Source organism: Camellia sinensis, chromosome 12 (genome assembly GCF_055761805.1).
Source record: "Camellia sinensis isolate YWXY chromosome 12, ASM5576180v1, whole genome shotgun sequence".
NCBI classification, from domain to species: Eukaryota; Viridiplantae; Streptophyta; class Magnoliopsida; order Ericales; family Theaceae; genus Camellia; species Camellia sinensis.
The window spans coordinates 1913925-1934972 of record NC_138972.1 but is presented as its reverse complement, the minus strand read 5'-3'; the positions used below and the strand labels follow the sequence as shown (position 1 = coordinate 1934972).

General features: G+C 44.3%; 1 long non-coding RNA gene across 1 annotated transcript in view; it reads right to left on the bottom strand.

Moving 5' to 3' along the window:
• The window catches only part of LOC145804380 (uncharacterized), a 28094-nt gene extending 7285 nt beyond the window's left edge, over positions 1–20809 (bottom strand). Inside the window, exons 1-4 of the long non-coding RNA XR_014345986.1 lie at positions 20363–20809; positions 19584–20254; positions 19434–19476; positions 18805–18881 (exon numbers count right to left, since the gene is read on the bottom strand). This is a non-coding gene — a long non-coding RNA (uncharacterized LOC145804380). The remainder of the gene's footprint in view (positions 1–18804; positions 18882–19433; positions 19477–19583; positions 20255–20362) is intronic.
• Between the last annotated feature and the right edge of the window lie 239 nt (positions 20810–21048).

The window sequence follows — 21048 nt, the reverse complement described above, 5'->3', positions numbered from 1 at the left end:
GAGGTACTACTCCAACTCCGTTAAACACAAATTCAGGCAGTCTAGATGGACGAAAAAGAACTTGTTTTGTTACACAGTCTATGGTAGCATGATATTTCGTTAACCAGTCCATTCCCAATATCACATCAAAGTGATCAATATTCAAAGGCAGTAAATCAATATACAAATGAACACCCCCAACAATAATTTCACATGTAGGGTACATATAAGCACAAGTCATAGACCCTCCAACAGGTGAAGATACAACTAGCAGATAGTTCATAGGTTCTAGTGGTCTATTTAATTTTCGCGAAAAGGCATGCGATACATATGAATGTGTAGACCCCGAATTAATCAAAACATAAGCATTTTGAGCACAAATTGAGTGTATACCTGACACAATGGTCTTGGTATTCTGTACATCTCCCAGTACGAGTGCAAACACTCGGCCTTGCCTCACATGCTCTTTTCCGATAGCTTTCAGATTTGGTTTCGGTGCAACAGTTGATGCTGCGATGCTAGCTGTAGCTTTACTATTGCCCTGAGAAGCAGAAGGGAAATCTTTGACCACGGGGCCCACCTTGCCACACTTGTAACAAGCACCTGAAATTTTATAACAAATCCCTTTTTGCCTCTTACCACATTCGGAACAGGGCGGTATGGAACTATTTCCCTGACTGGAACTGGTTGTTGAACCCGTATTTTGCTTTTTGTTCTATGGGTTGTTCCGGCCTTTCTAAAATTTAAAGCCCCGTCTCTTATCACGCCACTCAGTCGCTGGTGTTTCAGTTTGTTTCAATGCTTCGATGTTTGACTTAGCCATTATTGCTCGGTCAAGAACATCTACATATTTCAGTAGTTTCAGAACATTAATTCTGTCAAGTATTTCAACATTAAGGCCGCTTTCAAACTTCCTGGCCTTTTTGTAATCAATATCAACCATATATGGTGCATATCTGGCGAGTTCAGTGAATTTAGATTCATACTCTGCTACCGACATGGTGCCTTGTTTCAGTTGTTCAAACTTAGTTACTTTGCGGTCTCTAACACACTGTGGAAAGTATTTCTCAAAGAAGGCTCCCTTAAACTGAGCCCAATTCATGGCAGTATTGGTGTCGCGGACAAGCATCCACCACCTTCTGGCCTCTTCTTGCAAGGTAAAGGTGGCCAGTAGCACTTTGTGTGCTTCAGAACATGGAAACACTTCAAATAATTTTTTAGTTTCAAGAACCCATGCTTCGGCCTTTAATGGTTCAAGGCCTCCTTGGAATGATGGCGGTTTCATTTTACTAAACTTCTGTGTTAGAGCAATTATGTCATCATTCACATTCGGTTCCGGCTATACCGGAGAAGGTGGGGGCTGTTGGTTCTGTTGTTGCCTTAAGGCCTCAGTCAGCAGTTCAACTGTTCTTTCTAATCTTGCCATTCTGGTGTCAGATGATTTAGTTTCATCAGTAGTTCTTGCATTCTCCATTTCACTATAGGCAATTATGGCAATAATAAACATAGGCAGTTGCATACTTTAAACGTATTAACACATTAGCACATATATTCATGTCAAGGCCACACACACTTTTCATGCTCATGCAATGCCCTACTTACTTTTCTAGGACATCCTATAGCTCATTTGGACACGTGCGTGCAGTATAACTCGTGGTTTAATATTGCTTTGATACCACTTTGTCACGACCCAAACCCGCCCCTAAGGGTTTAGCACCGTAACCGGCCAATAATCCGTGATTACCGAAGGCCTGCTTAACAGTAATAACAGTAATAAAGTGTACATGGGCTGGCGGAAACCAAAACAGTAAATGAAAGTTGTCCAATGAGCTGTGACAGTCTGTATGCAAAAAGACTTTTTATCACATATTCACATTCGAAACAAAAGCAGTATGTACATACATCAAATATAGGCATTCAGGTTAGAGACCAAATTCCTAACATAACAGTACAGTACAAGTCTATACAGTATTACAAAACAGAGACAGAATGGTGAACTGAGACACCCCAAAAAGCCTAAGCTTGATCACCCTTGGAACCTCGCAGTGAGGCACGTTGGTTGGCTTGACAAAAATGGAGTTTAACCCAACCCTCCTAGCTCCGATCCGGTGCTTGGACACCTACATATATATATAAATAGTGAGCTAAAGCCCAGTGAATAACAGTTGTGTAAAGAGGTTAGGAATTGTGGAGAAGTGGTTTTGGAAACACTCTTCAGATCCTGGGAGACGCTAGTGATCCTCAGCTAGTCACCTAAAAAGAAACAAACACTATGGTCGAGGGTGCCGGAATTAGCACTCCGACGGACAAGTTAGTTCAGACACTCAGAATAGCTTGTCTACTAAGTTTTGTGAAGTAATTCTTACATACCTTTCTAAATCTGTGGTTCTTGTATTTATACTTGCTTTTTGGGCCTCGGGGCCTGAGCTTACTTTTATCCCATTCCCCTTTTATTCATTCGGAGCCACTAACCTCCATCTATTCGGCTTTCCTAACGTATTCGGCGTCCTAGTCACGCAACATGAAGCCGAACAGTATCTAATTTATGGGGTACGCATCTTCCGACTGTTCTACTTATTCGGCTCCCACAATTGCCCCCAAGCACTTCACCGACGACAGTTAGTTGGAGTGCTTGGTTTTGAATTTCGAAAAGTCGGAGCCAAAATTCGGCGGCTGACCTCATCCTCATGCGGATATCTAAGTGCACCCCTTTCGGTTGTCGTGTCGACCTCCCGCCTCCTCGTATGTGTCTATTTATTGCAATTTAAAATTTTGGCGTCCTTTCAAGTATGTATTTTATGACGCTCATCGCTGGATTGCCTTTTGAATCGTCCCTGAAACTCTCTTCTCCGATATCCTCTTCGTCCTTTGTAAGTTCTCTCATCCCTTGCTTCGAAGACTCTTTCTGGTTTATTCTTTCCTTGGCATATTCTCATAAACTGTAGGGTATGGCGAAACATTTAAAAGACCTCCTCTCGTCAGATCGAATTGCTGGCTTTAAACGTCATTTCTCCATTCCTGATGACGTCCGTCTGTCGCTTGTGGCAGACGGCACTCTTGATATGGAGAGGGAGGACAAAACCACGATTGTCTTTCCTCTTTTGTCAATTGCAGAGGGTGGAGTCTGTTTCCCCCTTCACCCATTTCTTAGGGCTGTGCTTCGCCATTGGGGTTTAATCCCTTCCCAACCTAATGTGAATTTCTTTAGAATCATAATGGGGGTTATAGCGCTCAACCGTTGCCTAAGAATTAACCTTGGCATTCCAGCCATCCGGCATTGTTATGCCTTGGCTAAGTCTTTTGGTCGGCACGGGCGTTTCTTCCTTAGGGCCAAGGATATCGACCATCAACTGATTACTATGCTTTCCAGTTCTGGAAAACGAGTTGATGATGTTATGGTCGTTGTCCAGGGTAACTGGGAATTTGGCAAAGGGGAGGATCACGTCGACCCCATTCCTAGACGGAGGGGCGAGCCAGGTGGCTGATTGCCTTCTCGCTTTTATTATTTATTCGTTTTCGTTGTAAAGCCTCTTCTTTGAAATGTTACGGCTTGGCTTGTGCAGGGAGCAATTTGAAGAAAGTTCTGTCTTCAACTGATGGCGCCATTCTTTCGGATATTGAAGTCACGCTCAAATATTTCAACCGTCGAAGTCTTCAGAAACAAGGCAGGGCGGCCCACATTCTGCTTCGTTACCAGCCGACATATACGACCTTCTCGGCGGCGGAAAATATCCCGATTCCGGAGGGTGAAGATTCTCTCATCGCTCTTATTTTTTCCGACTTCAAAAACTTGAGGCAAGTTGGTTTTGGAGGGTTCGATTCGGAGCGGGATGTAGCTAATGTTACTAAATCAGATCAGTCCAAAACCGAGTCTGACGCAGTATTGAATTTGGCCGATCCCCCATCCACTTCGAGTCGAGGGGATCTTTCACTTGACGGCATTTTTTACGGCTTAGAAGATATTCCTGCCGCAGACCCTGAAGACATGGCCGGGTTAAGCCTGGCAAAACTTGCCAGGAAGGGGAATGCAAAAAGGTTGGCCGCGCGGCGAAGAGCGGAGGCCCTTCCGTCTAAACTACCACCCGCCACCGAATCTCAATTCTCCCTGCCTGTTAGTGAATCAGAGTTCTTGCGCGTTGAGGTGGAGACGGCGGAAAATCGGGATGCCGAATCTACGTTGATCGTGCAGGCCGACCAAGAAGTTGAGGCAGAAAAACGCCCTGCCGGGTTTGAGGTCGGCTCAGAAGAACACGGCGGCAAACGTCCTCGATTAGAGGGATCGGACGTGATCGTTCCTTTTGTCATTTAACTGATGATAAAAAACATGCTGGTTTCTTCTGATGCTTTGGCACTTAAAGATCCAGAAGTCGCATTCAGCTTGGCTACGTCCGTGTCGTTGCCGTCTGACAAGGAGGCTTTCCGGGTGGAAACGGATCTGAATGCGACAGCACTAGCCGCCCAATCGGGACTTTTGGTACATATTTGAACTTGGCTTCATTTAATCCAAATACTGTTGAAGTTATGGTTTTGAATTCTTGTTTTGCAGACCGTCGAATGGATAGCCGATATGGGCCGTCGCCATGGCGACGCCGTCAAACAGATTGGTCATTTACGCAAGGAAGTTGAAGGCCAGAGGAGAAGGGCCGAGGTCAAAGCTTTGAGGGCAAACAAGGAAGCCTCAAGGGCCGACGCCAAGATGGAGAGGGCTCGTTGCGCGGATCAATTGAGATCGGATGCCAAGAAGAAGGCGGACGCGAGCGAAGATGCGCTCAAATTGGCCCAGAAGGCGATCTCCAAACTGGAGGCTGAGTTGGCTGAAATGAAGGCGGTGAAGGAAGCAGCCGACTCGGAGTCTTCCAAAGTATTCGAGGCCTGGAAAAATGCTGGATTCGCCGAGTACGTGGACCAAGTCCCCAAGTTTGAAAATCGGGGATTCAAACATGGCTAGCACAAAGCCCTCGCTGCTACTAACGCTTCATTGATTATGCCAATACCATATGAGCAAGTGGATGTTGAGCCATTGGAGTCTGATTTCGATGGCTGATCCAATTGACTGACATAGTTTTTAGGATGTCGAATGTATTTTTACAGTTTTTAATTTAGTATTTTTCATCTGCTGCTACAGTCATAGTTTTTTGCTAGGCATTTTTATGCGGGCTTATAGCTTTTTGTTTGGTAACTTGAGTATATAAAATTTTACGAGTTGTGCTCAATCGGCTAAGGAAAATGTTGATGAATGATATTGCTTTCGGTTATGCTTAGATCGGCTGCTTAGCTTAGGTATTTGGCCGATCAAATTAGTAAATCTGCCCTTGCCTTAGCCAGGGCGCGAGCTTGGGAAGCCAAGTGGGCGTAACTCGTGGGCTGGCTGAGGCACAGATGGATCGGCGCTTGCGCTTGAAAACATGGCCGAGCAGATTAGTAAATCTGCCCTTGCCTTAGCCAGGGCGCGAGCTTGGGAAGCCGAATGGGCGTAACTCGTGGGCTGGCTGAGGCACAGATAGATCGACGCTTGCGCTTGAAAACATAGCCGACCAGATTAGTAAATCTGCCTTTGCCTTAGCCATGGCGCGAGCTTGGGAAGCCGAATGGGCGTAACTCGTGGGCTGGCTGAGGCACACATGGATCGGCGCTAGCGCTTGAAAACATGGCCGACCAGATCAGTAAATCTGCCCTTGCCTTAGCCAGGGCGCGAGCTTGGGAAGCCGAATGGGCAGCACAGATGGATCGGCACTTGCGCTTGAAAACACGGCCGACCAGATTAGTAAATCTGCCCTTGCCTTAGCTAGGGCGCGAGCTTGGGAAGCCAAATGGGCGTAACTCGTGGGCTGGCTGAGACACACATAGATCGGCACTTGCGCTTGAAAACATGGCCGACTAAATTAGTAAATCTGCCCTTGCCTTGGCCAGGGCGCGAGCTTGGGAAGCCAAATGGGCAGCACAGATGGATCGGCACTTGCACTTGAAAACATGGCCGACCAGATTAGTAAATCTGCCCTTGCCTTAGCCAGCGTGCGAGCTTGGGAAGCCGAATGGCATAACTCGTGAGCTGGCTGAGGCACAGATGGATCGGCGCTTGCGCTTGAAAACATGGCCGACCAGATTAGTAAGGCAAATCTGTCCTTGCCTTAGCCAGGGCGTGAGCTGGCCCAGCTCGTGGACTGGACAATTGTCATCCGACTGTTGACGTTTGGGATTACTGACGTTGCCTCGGGAGAGCTACAAACATTTGAAGGATAAATGGGGTGGGTACACGCCAGAGGCCCTACTTATTTCCGTTCAGGCAACTTGGGTGGAACAAAGATTGACTGAATCAGACGCCATAATGAGTCGCAGTAGCGAGCCAACGAGCACGGGAAGAAGAACGCCCAAGGATCGGGAAACACAGTAGCCCCTTAGTCATCGAAGCAGATCACCCCGAAAGGACAAGGAACAATGGGGAAATTCTTTGCGCCCGCGACCGAAAATTGAGCCTGATGCGATGCCACGACCGTTGAGTTTTCTGATTTTTGTGAGGAATAGACCAATGACGGAGGCGGATTCTATCATTAAAGACCCAGATTTGGCAGTCGAGTTCACTCGACAGATATTCCCGCCGGAAGTCCAACAATTGATGGTCGGACGTCGAGATTTCAAAGTATTTCGAGACGGCATACATGGGGCCGTAAAAGGACTATATATTGCTTATGAAGTCGGCATGCGTCTGCGGGAAGCGCGTTGTGAGAGTGAGAAAAAGAACGAAAGGAATCGCAGTTTGGAGATTCGCGTGGAAAGGCTGAGCGTGAGCTTTGGGAGTTGAAGAATGTTCAAACGAGCATGTCGGTGGCGGCCGGTCAATCTAAATTGGTTGTTGCAGAGGGAGTGACCAAACGGACCTCAGGTTATGAAAAGGGGTTTCAGGACGGCCTGAAGGTCGGGATAGAGAAGACCAAACAGGACCTTGCTGAGGAGGTCTGCCGATGTGAAAATCGTGGATTCAAGCACGGCTGGATCAAGGTCCCTTCAAACCGAGGAAGCTCTCAAAGCTATGGGCATTGATTCGGCCTCGCCCCTGTATCATCGCCACTACTTTCCTTATTCCGATTTCGACATTGGGAAGAGTGACGATGAGGGTGCCAAATGAATAGACTTCGCGCTCAATGTTTGTATTTGGTCTTGAAATGTCATGTGTTTAATTAATCGTATTATTTCAACTTACTGGCAAGTTTTGTGTTGTGTGGCGTAAATGTTTAAACATGCATTGACCGGCTTGAATTAAGAACGATTCAGTGAATATTTATTCGGCCAATGAAGTGGTCTGAATACATCTCTCAAAAAGGCCAATCTGGATTCGGAGCCTTAATCGGCCCTAAGGTGTCGTGCACCAAAAGGGGCTCCGAATCCGGAGGCTTTATTTTGGCCAATCGTGATATCCACGAAGGGCGCTCCGAATTCGGAGTCTTAATTGGCACTAAGGTGTCGTGCACCAAAAGGGGCTCCGAATCCGGAGACTTAGTGTGGCCAACCATGATATCTACAAAGGGCGCTCCGAATCCGAAGGCTTAATCGGCCCTGAGGTGACATGCACCAAAGGGGGCTCCGAATCCGGAGACTTAGTTGGCCCTAAGGTGACATGCACCAAAGAGGGCTTCGAATTCGGAGGCTTTATTTTGGCCGATCGTGATATCCACAAAGGGCGCTCCGAATTCGGAGTCTTAATCGGCACTAAGGTGTCGTGCAACAAAAGGGGCTCCGAATCCGAAGACTTAGTGTGGCCAATCGTGATATCTACAAAGGACGCTCCGAATCCGGAGGCTTAATCGGCCCTGAGGTGACATGCACCAAAGGGGGCTCTGAATTCGGAGGCTTTATTTTGGCCAATCGTGATATCCACGAAGGGCGCTCCGAATTCGGAGTCTTAATTGGCCCTAAGGTGTCGTGCACCAAAGGGGGCTCCGAATCCGGAGAATTAATTGGCCCTGAGGTGATGTGCACCAAAGGGGGCTCCGAATTCGGAGACTTTATTTTGGCCAATCGTGATATCCACGAAGGGCACTCCAAATTCGGAGACTTAATCGGCCCTAAGGTGACATGCACCAAAAGGGGCTCTGAATCTGGAGACTTAATTGGCCCTAAGGTGACATGCACCAAAGGGGGCTCCGAATCCGGAGACTTTATTTTGACCAATCGTGATATCCACGAAGGACACTCCGAATTCGGAGATTTAATCGGCCCTAAGGTGACATGCACCAAAAAGGGCTCCGAATCCGGAGACTTAATCGGCCCGGAGGTGGCATGCACCAAAAGGGGCTCCGAATCCGGAGACTTAATCGGCCCTGAGGTGACTTGCACCAAAGGAGGCTCCCAATCCTAAGGCTTTATTTTGGCCAATCGTGATATCCACGAAGGGCGCTCTGAATTGGGAGGCTTATTTTGGCCTTAGAAGGCTTAATCGGCCCTTAAAGGCTTGGGGGCGAGCTTGAGAAAACGAGAAGCTTTGTATTGCAACGGTGGAATATGTACAAGTATCAAGCCCACAAGTCGGGTCAATGATAGAATTTACGTAAATGTGTTGAATTCCAAGGCCGTGGCAGGCTTCTTCCTGACATGTCTGAGAGTCGATATGCCCTTGTTCCTGCGATGGATTTTATCTGATAGGGACCGTCCCAGTTTGGACCCAATTTTCCATCGGCCGGTCTCTGGTCGGCTGGAAGTACCTTCTTCAGGACAAGCTCCCCTGGCATGTATCGGCGCAACTGAACTCGCTGATTATATGATTTGGCGAGCTGCTGCTGATACCGTGCCATGGATGCCAGGGCGCGGTCTCTTCGCTCTTCGATCAGAATCAGATCTAGGAGAAACATCATGTCGTTTCGGCCCATATCAAAAACTTGCGATTTTAGAGTTGGGAGCCGATTTCCAGGGGTAAGATTGCCTGGGTTCCAAAGCATAGAGCAAACGGCGTTTCTCTAGTGGATCTCCTCAGTGTAGTACGATGAGCCCACAATACACTCGGCAATTCTTAGACCCATTTGCCTTTAGCCTTTTCCAGTCTCTTTTTGATGCCGTCCAAGATGGATTTGTTAGAGGCTTCGGCTTGACCATTGCTTTGGGGGTAGGCCGGTGTCGAGAAGTAAGGCCGAATGCCATATTTGCTGCATAACTCTCGATATACGCCATAATCGAACTGGGTGCCATTGTTTGAGATGAGAGCTCTCGGAATGCCGAATCGTGTTATGATGTTTCTTCATACAAAGCGTTTAATGTCGGCATCTCGTATATGTGTTAAAGCCTCTGTTTCGACCCATTTTGTGAAGTAGTCTGTCGCGACGATTAAGAATTGCTTGTTCCCTGGGGCCCTGGGCAACAGTCCTACGATATCAAGTCTCCACTGAGCAAACGGCCAGGGGCTGGTGATAGAGTTCAACTCTTCAGCAGGCAGATGGGTTAATGGGGAGAACTTTTGGCACTGTTCGCATTTTTTTACATAACTCTCCGCATCAGCTCTCATTGTCGGCCAATAGTATCCCTGCGTTATAGTTCGATGGGCCAGGGAGCGTCCGCCAGAATGGGCACCACAACTGCCCTCATGTATCTCTGTCAGAAGCTCCTCCGCTTTGTCGGGGTGCACGCATTCCAAATATGGACTAGAGAGGGACTTTTTGTAAAGCCCTCCTTGCAGATCCAAATAGTATCGCAGGCTTTATTTCGCAGCTTGTGTGCTTCTTTTTTGTCCTCTGGGAGTTGTTCAGAAGAGAGGAATGCAGCAATGGGGTCCATCTAGCTTGGTGCGGATTCTATAATGTTGACGTGGATTTCCTCCGAAGGGCCAATATTTGGCTCCGGGACGAAACCTACTTCGATGGTCCGTTTGATCTCAGAATTGATGGCGGAGGCTAGGCACGCCAAGGCATCCGCGCGTGTGTTCTGGTCGCGTGTTATTTGGTTCAGTTCGTGATGGTCAAATTTTGCCAGCAAGGAATTGGCCGTTTTCATGTAGGCCACCATACAGTCGTTTCTTGCCGCGTATTTCCCCTTTAGCTGATTGATTACCAATTTTGAATCACAAAACACAAGTAGACACCGAGCGCCGAGAAGGTGCGCATTCCGCAGACCGGCTAGAAGGGCTTCGTATTCGGCTTTGTTATTTGATGCTTCGAAGCCAAGCTTGATGGCCTGCTCAATTACTGCGCCGTTTGGAGACATGATTACAACTCCGGTGCCACTGCCCCTTTGGTTAGATGATCCATCATAGTATAATTGCCAAATATCCCCGACATAAATTCTCCAGTTCGACTTTGGTAGAACTTCAGCCTTTGGTCGAACTTCATCAGGTTTGAGGCTGGCAAGCTCGCAGGTGAATTCGGCAACAAAGTCGGCCAGCACCTGCCCCTTGATTGCTGTTTTAGGTAAAAATTGAATGTCGTATTGGCCGAGTTCAAGAGCCCATTTTGAAACACGTCCTGATGCTTCTGCACTCCGTAGAACTGATCGGAGGGGATAATCTATTAGCACCCTAATGCTATGTCCCTGGAAGTAATGCATCAGTTTTCTTGCCGCCATGACTAGGGCTAAGATGAGTCTTTCCAGCTGAAGGTAGCGTGTTTCGACGTCAACCATTGCCTTGCTTACATAATACACTAGCCGTTGCTCCCCCTCCTCTTCTTTTAACAGTACGGCGCTGACGGCCCTATCGGAAACTGCCAGATATAGGATGAGCGGGTCACCAGCGGCGGGTGTTTTCAAGAGAGGTACTAAGCGGAGGTAGGTCTTGAGTCCGTTGAAGGCTGATTCGCATTCGGCGGACCATTCAAAAGCCTTACCCTGCCGTAGTGTCTGAAAGAATTGTCGGCAGTGATCTGTAGACCAGTTGATGAACCTAATGAGTGCTGCGGCCATCCTCAACAACTTTTGGACTTCTTTTACTGAATGCGGGGAGCTGAGTTCCAAGATTGCTGTGACTTGCCTCGGGTTGGCTTCGATTCCTCGATGATTGACGATGTAACCAAGGAATTTGCCAGAGCCGATTCCGAACGCACACTTGGAAGCGTTCAGTTTCATTCTGTATTTGCGTAAGATGCTGAATGTCTTTTCTAGATCGGCTATATGACTCTGTTCTTCTTTGGACTTGACCACCATATTGTCGATGTATACTTCCATAGTGTGGCCGAGTTGCTCTTTGAACATGGCGATGACCAATCTTTGGTAGGTTGCCCCTGCATTCTTCAGCCCAAAGGGCATAACTTTGTAGCAATAGGTTCCTCTTGGGGTGAGGAAGGCAGTTTTGTCCTGGTCATCTGGATGCATGGCGATTTGATGGTAGCCTCTGTAAGCATCGATGAAGCTCATGCGTTGATGACGTGCCGTCGCATCGACGAGTTGGTCGATTCTAGGTAGAGGAAAACAGTCTTTGGGGCAAGCTTTGTTCAGATCCGTGAAGTCGACGCACACTCGCCAAGTCCCATTTTTCTTCTTCACCACCACTGTATTGAAGAGCCATATAGGGTAAGTGACTTCTCTAATTGCCCCGGCGTCAAGCAGTCTGTCTACCTCCCCAACAACGGCGGCAGTGTGCTCCGCGGCTTACCGTCGGCCTTTCTGAATGATTGGCTTACATTTCGAATCGACATTCAGATGGTGCTGTGAAACTGACGGGTCTATTCCCGACATTTCGTACGGAGTCCACGCAAAGACGTCAAGGTTGTTGAGCAAGAAAGAGATCAGCTGCTGCCTGTCGGCCTGATTTAGAGAGGCGCCGATCATGAAGAACTTTTCTGGGCTGCCATCAATGTCAACTCGGTCTAAATCTTCCGTGGCCTTCTCATTTGGATACTGCCCAACATCGTCCAGGATCTCCCGATTCGGCACCTCAATGGAGTTTACTTGCAGTTCCTTTGGCGTTCTGGCGGCAAGGAGATAACATGCTTGTGCCGATTTCTAGGATCCACGGATTTGCTCAATGCCGTGTTCTGTTGGGAAACGTAGCAGTTGATGATAGGTGCTTGGGACGGCCTGTAAGGTATGCAACCACGATCGCCCCATGATGAGATTGTACGGCGATGGCAGCCTGACGACCAAGAATTCCACGTCCATCGTTCTGGAACCTGCTCGAACGGGTAAGCTGATCTTTTCCAATGGGTACTCTGGAGTGGCATTGAAGCCGAAAAGTGGATAAGGAGACAGAGTCAGGTCTGACTCGCTGAATCCGAGTTTGGTGAAGGTTTTATAATACATAACCTCCGAGGTACTGCCCTGGTCGATAAGAACGCGTTCGACGGTGAACTGGTTTACGCGCAGCTCAACAACCAACGAATCGATGTGAGGGAGTGTTACACCGATCAAATCAGAATCCTCAAAGGTGATACTTGGCATTTCTCGGGGCCGCTTTTCTGGCGTGAGTTGCTGTTGGGGGCTTGGATGTGATTGGATCACATAGCCGGGGCTGCTGGCAGGCTGCATATCATATGGACGGTGTCAAGCAGAAATGCATCTTTCGGACGAGCAGGTGTTTCGACCACACTCCTCCGCACGCATTGGTGGAGACGTTCGTCCTTTGCCAACTCCTCAAGATGATCTGTTGAATCATGGCGACCGTCAGTTTCTTGCTGTCGGGTCCAAGATCGTCGATCATCTGCCCTTGGGGGTCGCTCAGAAGCCTGGCGCGCCGTTTGTTTGGATTTTGCTATTTCCAAGGCTAGATCACGACGAAGGCGTTCGTTCTCAGCGATGATGTTGTCCAACCTCTGTTTGGTTTGCCTAGCTTGTGCCATGGTCGTTTGTATTGTCTTTTACGTTGAGTTTGGAGATGAGCAGAGGTCCGACGCAAGTCTTGCTGCGATGGTTCTTGGTCTAAGCGAGTTTGTTGGAATGAGGTCACCTCTCTGTGCGGTCTCGTCAGTGGCTATCGGAGGATCTTTAGTCACGCCTGCCATGGATGTATTTGAGTATTCCCACAGACGGTGCCAGTTGTAGAGAAGTGGTTTTGGAAATACTCTTCAGATCCTGGGAGACGCTAGTGAACCTCAGCTAGTCACCTGAAAAGACACAAACACTCCGGTCGGGGGTGCCGGAATTAGCACTCCGACGGACAAGTTAGTTCAGACACTTAGAATAGCTTGTCTACTAAGTTTTGTGAAGTGATTCTTACTTACCTTTCTAAATCTGTGGTTCTTGTATTTATACTTGCTTTTTGGGCCTCGGGGCCTGAGCCTACTTTTATCTCATTCCCTTTTTATTCATTCAGAGCCACTGACCTCCGTCTATTCGGCTTTCCTAACGTATTCAACATCCTAGTCACGCAACATGAAGCCGAACAGTATCTAATTTCTGGGGTACGCATCTTCCGACTGTTCTACTTATTCGGCTCCCACAGGAATGAATGTCCTTTCAGTCAGTAAACAGTCATATAAACGGTCATATTGGTCATTTAGAAACCATAGCAGTTTAACGTGGTACATCCAATAGCAAAATAGTACAGTAGGTCTTGAAAGACCGAACAGTCAGTTGATAGCCATCATAACAGTAAACAGTAATGGTTCCATACATGGGAACCGACAGAGATCTCTGTGACAGTAGCAGTAATAGTAAAGTAATAGTAAATTGCTATGGATACCACGGATACAGTTCATAATTAGGACAAACGTTCATTTAGTAAGAAATATCATTTCAGAAAGCGGTACAGTAGTTCATTTAGAAAACATTCATGATTGAATATATCTTTACGACATTGTTACTCACAGAGTTCTGGGCTACAGATAGGCTAGTGCGCGTCCTCGGATGCCAACCCTACACAGTTACAGGATGAACACACACTAAGTTGCACGTTTGGGAAACAACTTAATCCCTAACTTGACTCGGCGTGGTTCTATAGCATTATGCTCATTAAGATGCCTTAAACTAGGCCTAGGAATGCCTAGGATGGAATGAGGATGCAAAGATGCACTTTAAAACACTTTTCAAAATTTTCAGAAAACAGGGGTCTCGCTCGAGCGTGGATTTCTACGCTCGAGAGGACATGCAAACAAAGGAGCTCCGCTCGAGCGTGACTTTCCCTGCTCGAGCGGACTGCAAAAGTACTGGATGCATGAAATTCACACTCGATGGGCGCTCGTCCTCCTCTCGAGCGTGCATTCCCTCGCTCGAGCGGACTGTAAGCACATGCAAAGTACTGGATACACGCTCGAGCGGTACTTTCCCCGCTCGAGTGGACTGCATGAACTCTGAGTGTACGCTCGAGCGTGGGGTTTCCCACTCGAGCATGGATCCAAAATCTGGAATTTCCAAATTTGTCTCCAAGCATGAAACTCAACAATTAAAGCATCGAATTCAATCCTTTTGGGCTAATTTTCTGGAAAACACTTTAAAACTCATAATATGACATGTTTCAAAGATCAATTTGAGAAATCAAAGCCCAAAGGTAGTTCAATTGAACACAAATTTCAAGGAGCTTTTATGAACAAGACTCAAATGTGACATGCATGAGCTTAAATGAATTTAAAGCTTCAAACACAAGACCAAATGAGCCAATCCATTCAAAAACAAACTGAATTCATGGACCATAGCTAGAATATGGACATGCATGTGAGGATTTCCATGAAATCAACCTCAAAACTCAACAATGTGAACATGCATGCATGATTTACTACTCAATTCAACATATTAAGCTAATTCTTGACTCTACTCTTCAATATATCATGAACCATGCAAGAACTAACTTAAATACAAGTTCAAGAAGATGGTTCCTCTCCCTTATGCCTTGAATTCAAGATGTGGAAGCTCAATTATGCAAATTTCCTTCAACTCTCTTAATCTCCAAGCCAAAACAAGATGACATCAAGCTTTCCTCCTATCTCTCTCTCTCCAGTCTATTAGGCTCAAGAAATGGCTAAACAAAGTGCTAGAAATAAAGCTCAAATGTGTTTTATGAAGTGGGCCACTAAGTGGCAAAATGGTGATTAAGGCAAACTATTGTAACTTAGCTTATTTAATCCAATTTAGTCATTCCAAATCAAATTTCAATTAAATTTATCATAAAATCACATAAATTCCAATTAGCATAAAACACTAATCAATTTCAAATTCGGCCGCCGATAAGGCCTTCAATTTACAGATTGAAACTTAAACATGAACAGATAAATCAATGACAAACAGAGAGAAATGCATTTAAACTAATACACTCAATCAATCAGTTCAGAATGTCAGTCAAATCAGTTACTTATTCATGTTTAGTCACAGTTTAGCAGTAATCAGTGGTATTATCAGTAAACAGTGGTGAAGGTTGTCGCAATCAACCTCTCGGCGAACCCTTCTTCTTAGCCATACCTAACCAATGATCCCCAATCATCCCAAGGGGTCAGGGGTAGTCCCAGAAGACAACCTGAACTACCCCTAACCCTTCTGCAGTAGGACGTCCTGAACAGTGGCTTTCTTATGGACTCATTCAACAGAATTCACTTGGGCCCATTTGGCAATAATTTCTCAGAGCTCACCAAAATTTGGGCTTCGATTGGGCCCAATTAATTAGTATGCTCAAGTTAATCCCTCTTACATTTTGCCCCTTGCATGTATGAGAAATTTTGAATTTCTCGAACATGCATAATTCCACTTCTTCCCCTATGTTTCGCATCACGCCCTCTGGAATATATTGTCTTCATGGCCTATGGATAAAGTTGACTCACCGTAATTTATGGATAAAATTGACGATTAATAAGGTGGAATTTTTTTTTTCTCGTGCCACTGATTTTTTTAGAACATGTGAAAATATTTTTTTTTACTCCAAACAAAAATAAGGCACTCATCGAAATACTTCTCCACTTCAAGAAAAAATAAAGCACCCATTATCCTTCATTTTTTATTCTTGAAAAGATAAGGCTCACATTGTTTTTTAGTCAAACTTGACTTTGCTTTTTTTTTAACTTACATAATTTATGTAGATTCTCCAGAATATTCGAAGGCATATTACATACATATATATATACATCCTTAGCACACCTAACGGGCCATCAGAATCAAACCTTCCCTTTTGCTCTTATTTATTTATTTTTTTATGATAAGGACAAAAACCCTAATCCTTCTCTTTTTGGCAAGACCCATTTCGGCCCTTTCTCTCTCTAAAACTAAGACCAACCCTGCTTTCTTGCAAACAAACAAATCTTAAAAATTGGGCCTCCTCATATCTATATATGTATATATATATTTTGCTTGAAGGCAACAATACAGAGACCCACTCAACGATTGAAGGCAGCAACGCACTCAAATCCAAATTTACGATTGAATGTGGCCATTCACATCCAAATTCAATAAAGCAAAAATGGAAAACAAGCAATGACTCACTCCACAATTGAAGGCAGCAACATAGAGACCAGTAGTGAGACCAAAAAGGTAGCCAACAAGCAACAAAGCCCATTTCGGCAAAGCACTATCGCCGAGTACGACATCTCTATCGTTATCTTTCCAATTCGAATGATTGATGTTGAGTCGGCGTCCCAAAAACCTTCGATCTAATCATTTCAACAGATCTTCAATTTGTCTATTACTCTTATGAGATCCTTGACTTTCCAAATCACTCTCCAAAGCCGAGAAATTCGATCCCAACAAAATGTTGTGATCTCTAAATTCGCCTCCTGACATTTCAATTTCTATCCGAACACCACTGTCGTCGCAACCCAAGCTTTGCACCAACACCAACCCAGCTTGCCATTGACCGACTCATCGTGGTCGTTGGTTTTCTCTCACACTTAGCCCATACGCGTGGCTTTCAACCTATGCTGCATGCTCCGTTACTCGCAGTCTTGCACCAATCCAGCACCTTGCCACTACGCCATTTCAACGCGAGCTACCTGCTCCGTCTTGGGCTTATTCTATTCTTGGCTTCTCTCTTTCTTAGAATCAGCGGCGACTAATGCCAAATCCAGACTTCACATTTTTGGTACTGCTCCGTGGTGGGACTGCCGTTGCTCGCTACAACTTGAGCCGCTGATCTGCTCAGTCCTGAACACAGTTGGCTCTTGCGTGCATTGTTCACGCCGTGGCTTGTTGCTTTTTTCTTTTTCTTTTTTGGCTGAAGAAATCTGGCTTTCATTGCCCTGAAATTTATACTATTGAGCCTTGAAATTGTGTTCGATAAAATAGATTTGTAATATGTTTTCTTGGACTTGCAATAATTTAAAAATTTGTTGAATCTTGGTGGGCTTGTTGAAGGCCATTGCAATTTGTTGTTGAACACCATTGTTGAAAATTTGAATGTTGAAAGCCATTGCAATTTGTTGTTGAACACCATTGTTGAAAATTTGAAGAGAATAGAACAAATGTGTAGTTGTTGATGTTGCCCCATTCCGATAATGCCTGAATCATGATCTAAAATTGATATTGTTTGCCGGCTCTAGTATTTCAGGCAAATAAATTCTTGTGCGAAGTCCATGACCCAAAGACCTTCAGAACCCACACTAATGAGAGCAAGGGTTGTCCCTCGGAAGTCTGAACGGAAGCAAAACTGTCCCTCAGGAGTCCGAAAGTAGCATACACCCTACTTGGCAAGAAAGATCCCTTTGGAAGGCAACCGGGTCTACCAAGCTTGCACCAACAGAAGCAAAGATTGACTCTCGGAAGTTCGAATGGAAGCAAGGTTGTCCCTCAGAAGTCTAAGGTTGTCTCTTACGAGTCCGAATAGTAGCACACACCCTACTTCGGCAAGAACGATCCCTTTGAAAGGTAATCGAGTCTACCAAGCTTGTATCAACAAAAGTAAAGATTGTTTCTCGAAAGTTCAAGCAGAAATAAGGCTGTCCCTCAGAAGTCCGAGCAGAAGCAAGGCTGTCCCTCGGCAGTCTGAGTGGATGCACACTTCTACTTCGGCAGCTAATGGAAGCAAAGGCCACGACTTCGGGGCCCCAAGAACACGCACTAATGAGAGTAAGGGCTATCCCTCGGAAGTCCGAACAGAAGTAAGGCTGTCCCTCAAGAGTCTGAATAGTGGCACATACCATACTTCGGCAAGAAAGATCCCTTCTAATAGGTAACCGAGTCTCGAGGGCTGTTCTTCGGAAGTCCAAGTGGGAACACATACTCTACTACAATAAGAAAGATCCTCGAAGCTCACACTGATGGAAGTGAGGTCTGTCCTTCGAAAGTTTGAGTGGGAGCACACACTCTACTTCAACAAGACAGATCCTCGAAGCTCGTACTGATGGAAACAAGGGTTGTCCCTCAGAAGTCCAAATGGAAGCAAGGGCTGTCCTTCAGAAGTCCAGGTGGAAGAACACTTCTTTCTTTAGCAAGAAAGATCCTTTTCAGCTGGCAACCAAGTCTATTACTCCTCATTCTTCTTCAAGAGCTCGTACTGATGGAAGTAAAGATTGCTCTCTAGAAGTCCAAGAGCAGGCAAAGCTATCCCTTGGAAGCCCAAGTGGATGTACACTCTTTTGTTTGACAATCAATGGAAGCAAAGGCTATCCCACGGAAGTCCGAGTGAGAGTACACTTCTACTGTGACAAGAAAGGTCCATTCAGGTTGGTAATCGAGTCTACTATTCCTCTTTCAATAAGCAATATTTTTATTTTTTATTTTTTATTTATTTTTTTTGAACAGCAAATACACAACAATGCATATCCTCTTTGGTTGACAAGAAAAATAAAACAACAGAACAGGAAACATGAAATCAAACAATAAAATGGACACTAAAATGAAATAAATATTACCTAGTTTTGCAAAAACCTCAAATCAATGGGAGAAAAATTATATATGAAATTTGAAAAGGAAAAAAAAAAGATTTAAAAAAAGATTACATCATTCGCAGATTTAAAGAACATAGAAGAGAAGAGAAGAAGAGAGGAGAAGAGAAGACCATACCGTCGTTGTTGCCGTCCTGCAGAGCTGCCGATTGTCGCTAGATCGTCGTCGTTGTACGGTCGCCACGGCCAATCGAGCTGATGGAGAGAGACAAAAGACAAGAAAGGTAGGGTTTGGTTGTTTCTCTCTCCAGAATAGAAAAGAGAACTGCACTACCAAAATAATAATAATAATCATAATAATAAAAGGTATATGGGCGGGTCGGGCATGCACGGTTTAGGCGCGGGGATTTGGATCAGGTTCATGCCAAATATGCCTGTGTGTTTCTTTGGGCTAGATTTCTAATATTCATATAACTACTCTGTCATCCTTCTGAGTTTATGCCAAGTACACTAGCATTGTAGATAAATAATCAAAAAAATAAATAATTAATTAAATAAAACAAATACATAGCAAATAAATAATCAAATTTTATTTGTGTCGTCCCAATGAAAACCAAACATAAAAAGATTATAACATAAATAATTAAATCCGCAATATTTTTTTATTTTATTTTTTATTTATTTATTTTTTGAACAGCAAATACACAACAGTGTGTATCCTCTTTGGTTAACAAGAAAAATGAAACAAAAGAATAGGAAATAGGAAATCAAACAATAAAATGGACACTAAAATGAAATAAATATTACCTTGTTTTGCAAAAACCTTAAATCAATGGGAGAAGAATTATATCTGAAATTTGAAAAGGAAAAAAAAAGATTTAAAAAAAGATTGCATCATTCGCAGATTTAAAGAACATAGAAGAGAAGAGAAGAAGAGAGGAGAAGAGAAGACTGTACCATCGTTGCTGCCGCGCTGCAGAGCTGCCGATTGTCGCTGGATCGTCGCCGTTGTACGGTCGCCACTGCCAAACGAGCTGATGGAGAGAGAAAAAAGACGAGAAAGGTAGGGTTTGGTTGTCTCTCTCTCCAGAATAGAAGAGAAAACTGCACTACTAAAATAACAATAATCATAAACATAATAATGAAAGGTATATGGGCAGGTCGGGCATGCACGGATTAGGAGTGGGGGTCTGGATCAGGTTCATGCCAAATATGCCTGTGTGTTTCTTTGGGCTAGATTTCTAATATTCATATAAGTGCTCTATCATCCTTCTGAGTTCATGCCAAGTACACTAGCATTGTAGATAAACAATCAACAAATAAATAATTAATTAAATAAAACAAATACACAGCAAATAAATAATTAAATTTTATCTATGTCATCCCAGTGAAAACCAAACATAAAAGGATTATAACATAAATATTTAAATACGCAATATTATTTTATTTTATTTTTTATTTATTTTTTTGAACAACAAATACACAACAGTGCATATCCTCTTTGGTTGACAAGAAAAATGAAACAAAAGAACAGGAAATACAAAATCAAACAATAAAATAGACACTAAAATGAAATAAATATTACCTTGTTTTGCAAAAACCTCAAACCAGTGGGAGAAGAATTATATCTGAAATTTGAAAAGGAAAAAAAAAAGATTTAGAAAAAGATTACATCATTTGCAGATTTAAAGAACATAGAAGAGAAGAGAAGAAGAGAGGAGAAGAAAAGACCGTACCGTCATTGCTGTCGCGCTGCAGAGCTGCCGATTGTCATTGGATCGTCGCCGTTGTACGGTCGCCACCGCCAATCGAGCTGATGGAGAGAGACAAAAGACGAGAAAGGTAGGGTTTGGTTGTTTCTCTCTCCAGAATAGAAGAGAGAACTGCACTACTAAAATAATAATAGTCATAATAATAAAAGGTATATGGACGGGTCGGGCATGCATGGTTTAGGGGCGGGGGTTTGGATCAGGTTCATGCCAAATATGCCTGTGTGTTTCTTTGGGCTCGATTTCAAATATTCATATAACTACTCTGTCATCCGTCTGAGTTCATGCCAAGTACACTAGCATTGTAGATAACTAATCAAAAAAAAAATAATTAATTAAATAAAACAAATACACAGCAAATAAATAATCAAATTTTATATGTGTCGTCCCAGTGAAAACCAAACATAAAAGGATTATAACATAAATATTTAAATACACAATATTTTTTTATTTTATTTTTTATTTATTTTTTTTGAATAGCAAATACACAATAGTGCATATCCTCTTTGGTTGACAAGAAAAAAATGAAACAAAAGGGCATGAAATACGAAATCAAACAACGAAATAGACACTAAAATGAAATAAATATTACCTTGTTTTGAAAAAACCTCCAATCAATGGGAGAAGAATTATATCTGAAATTTGAGAAGGAA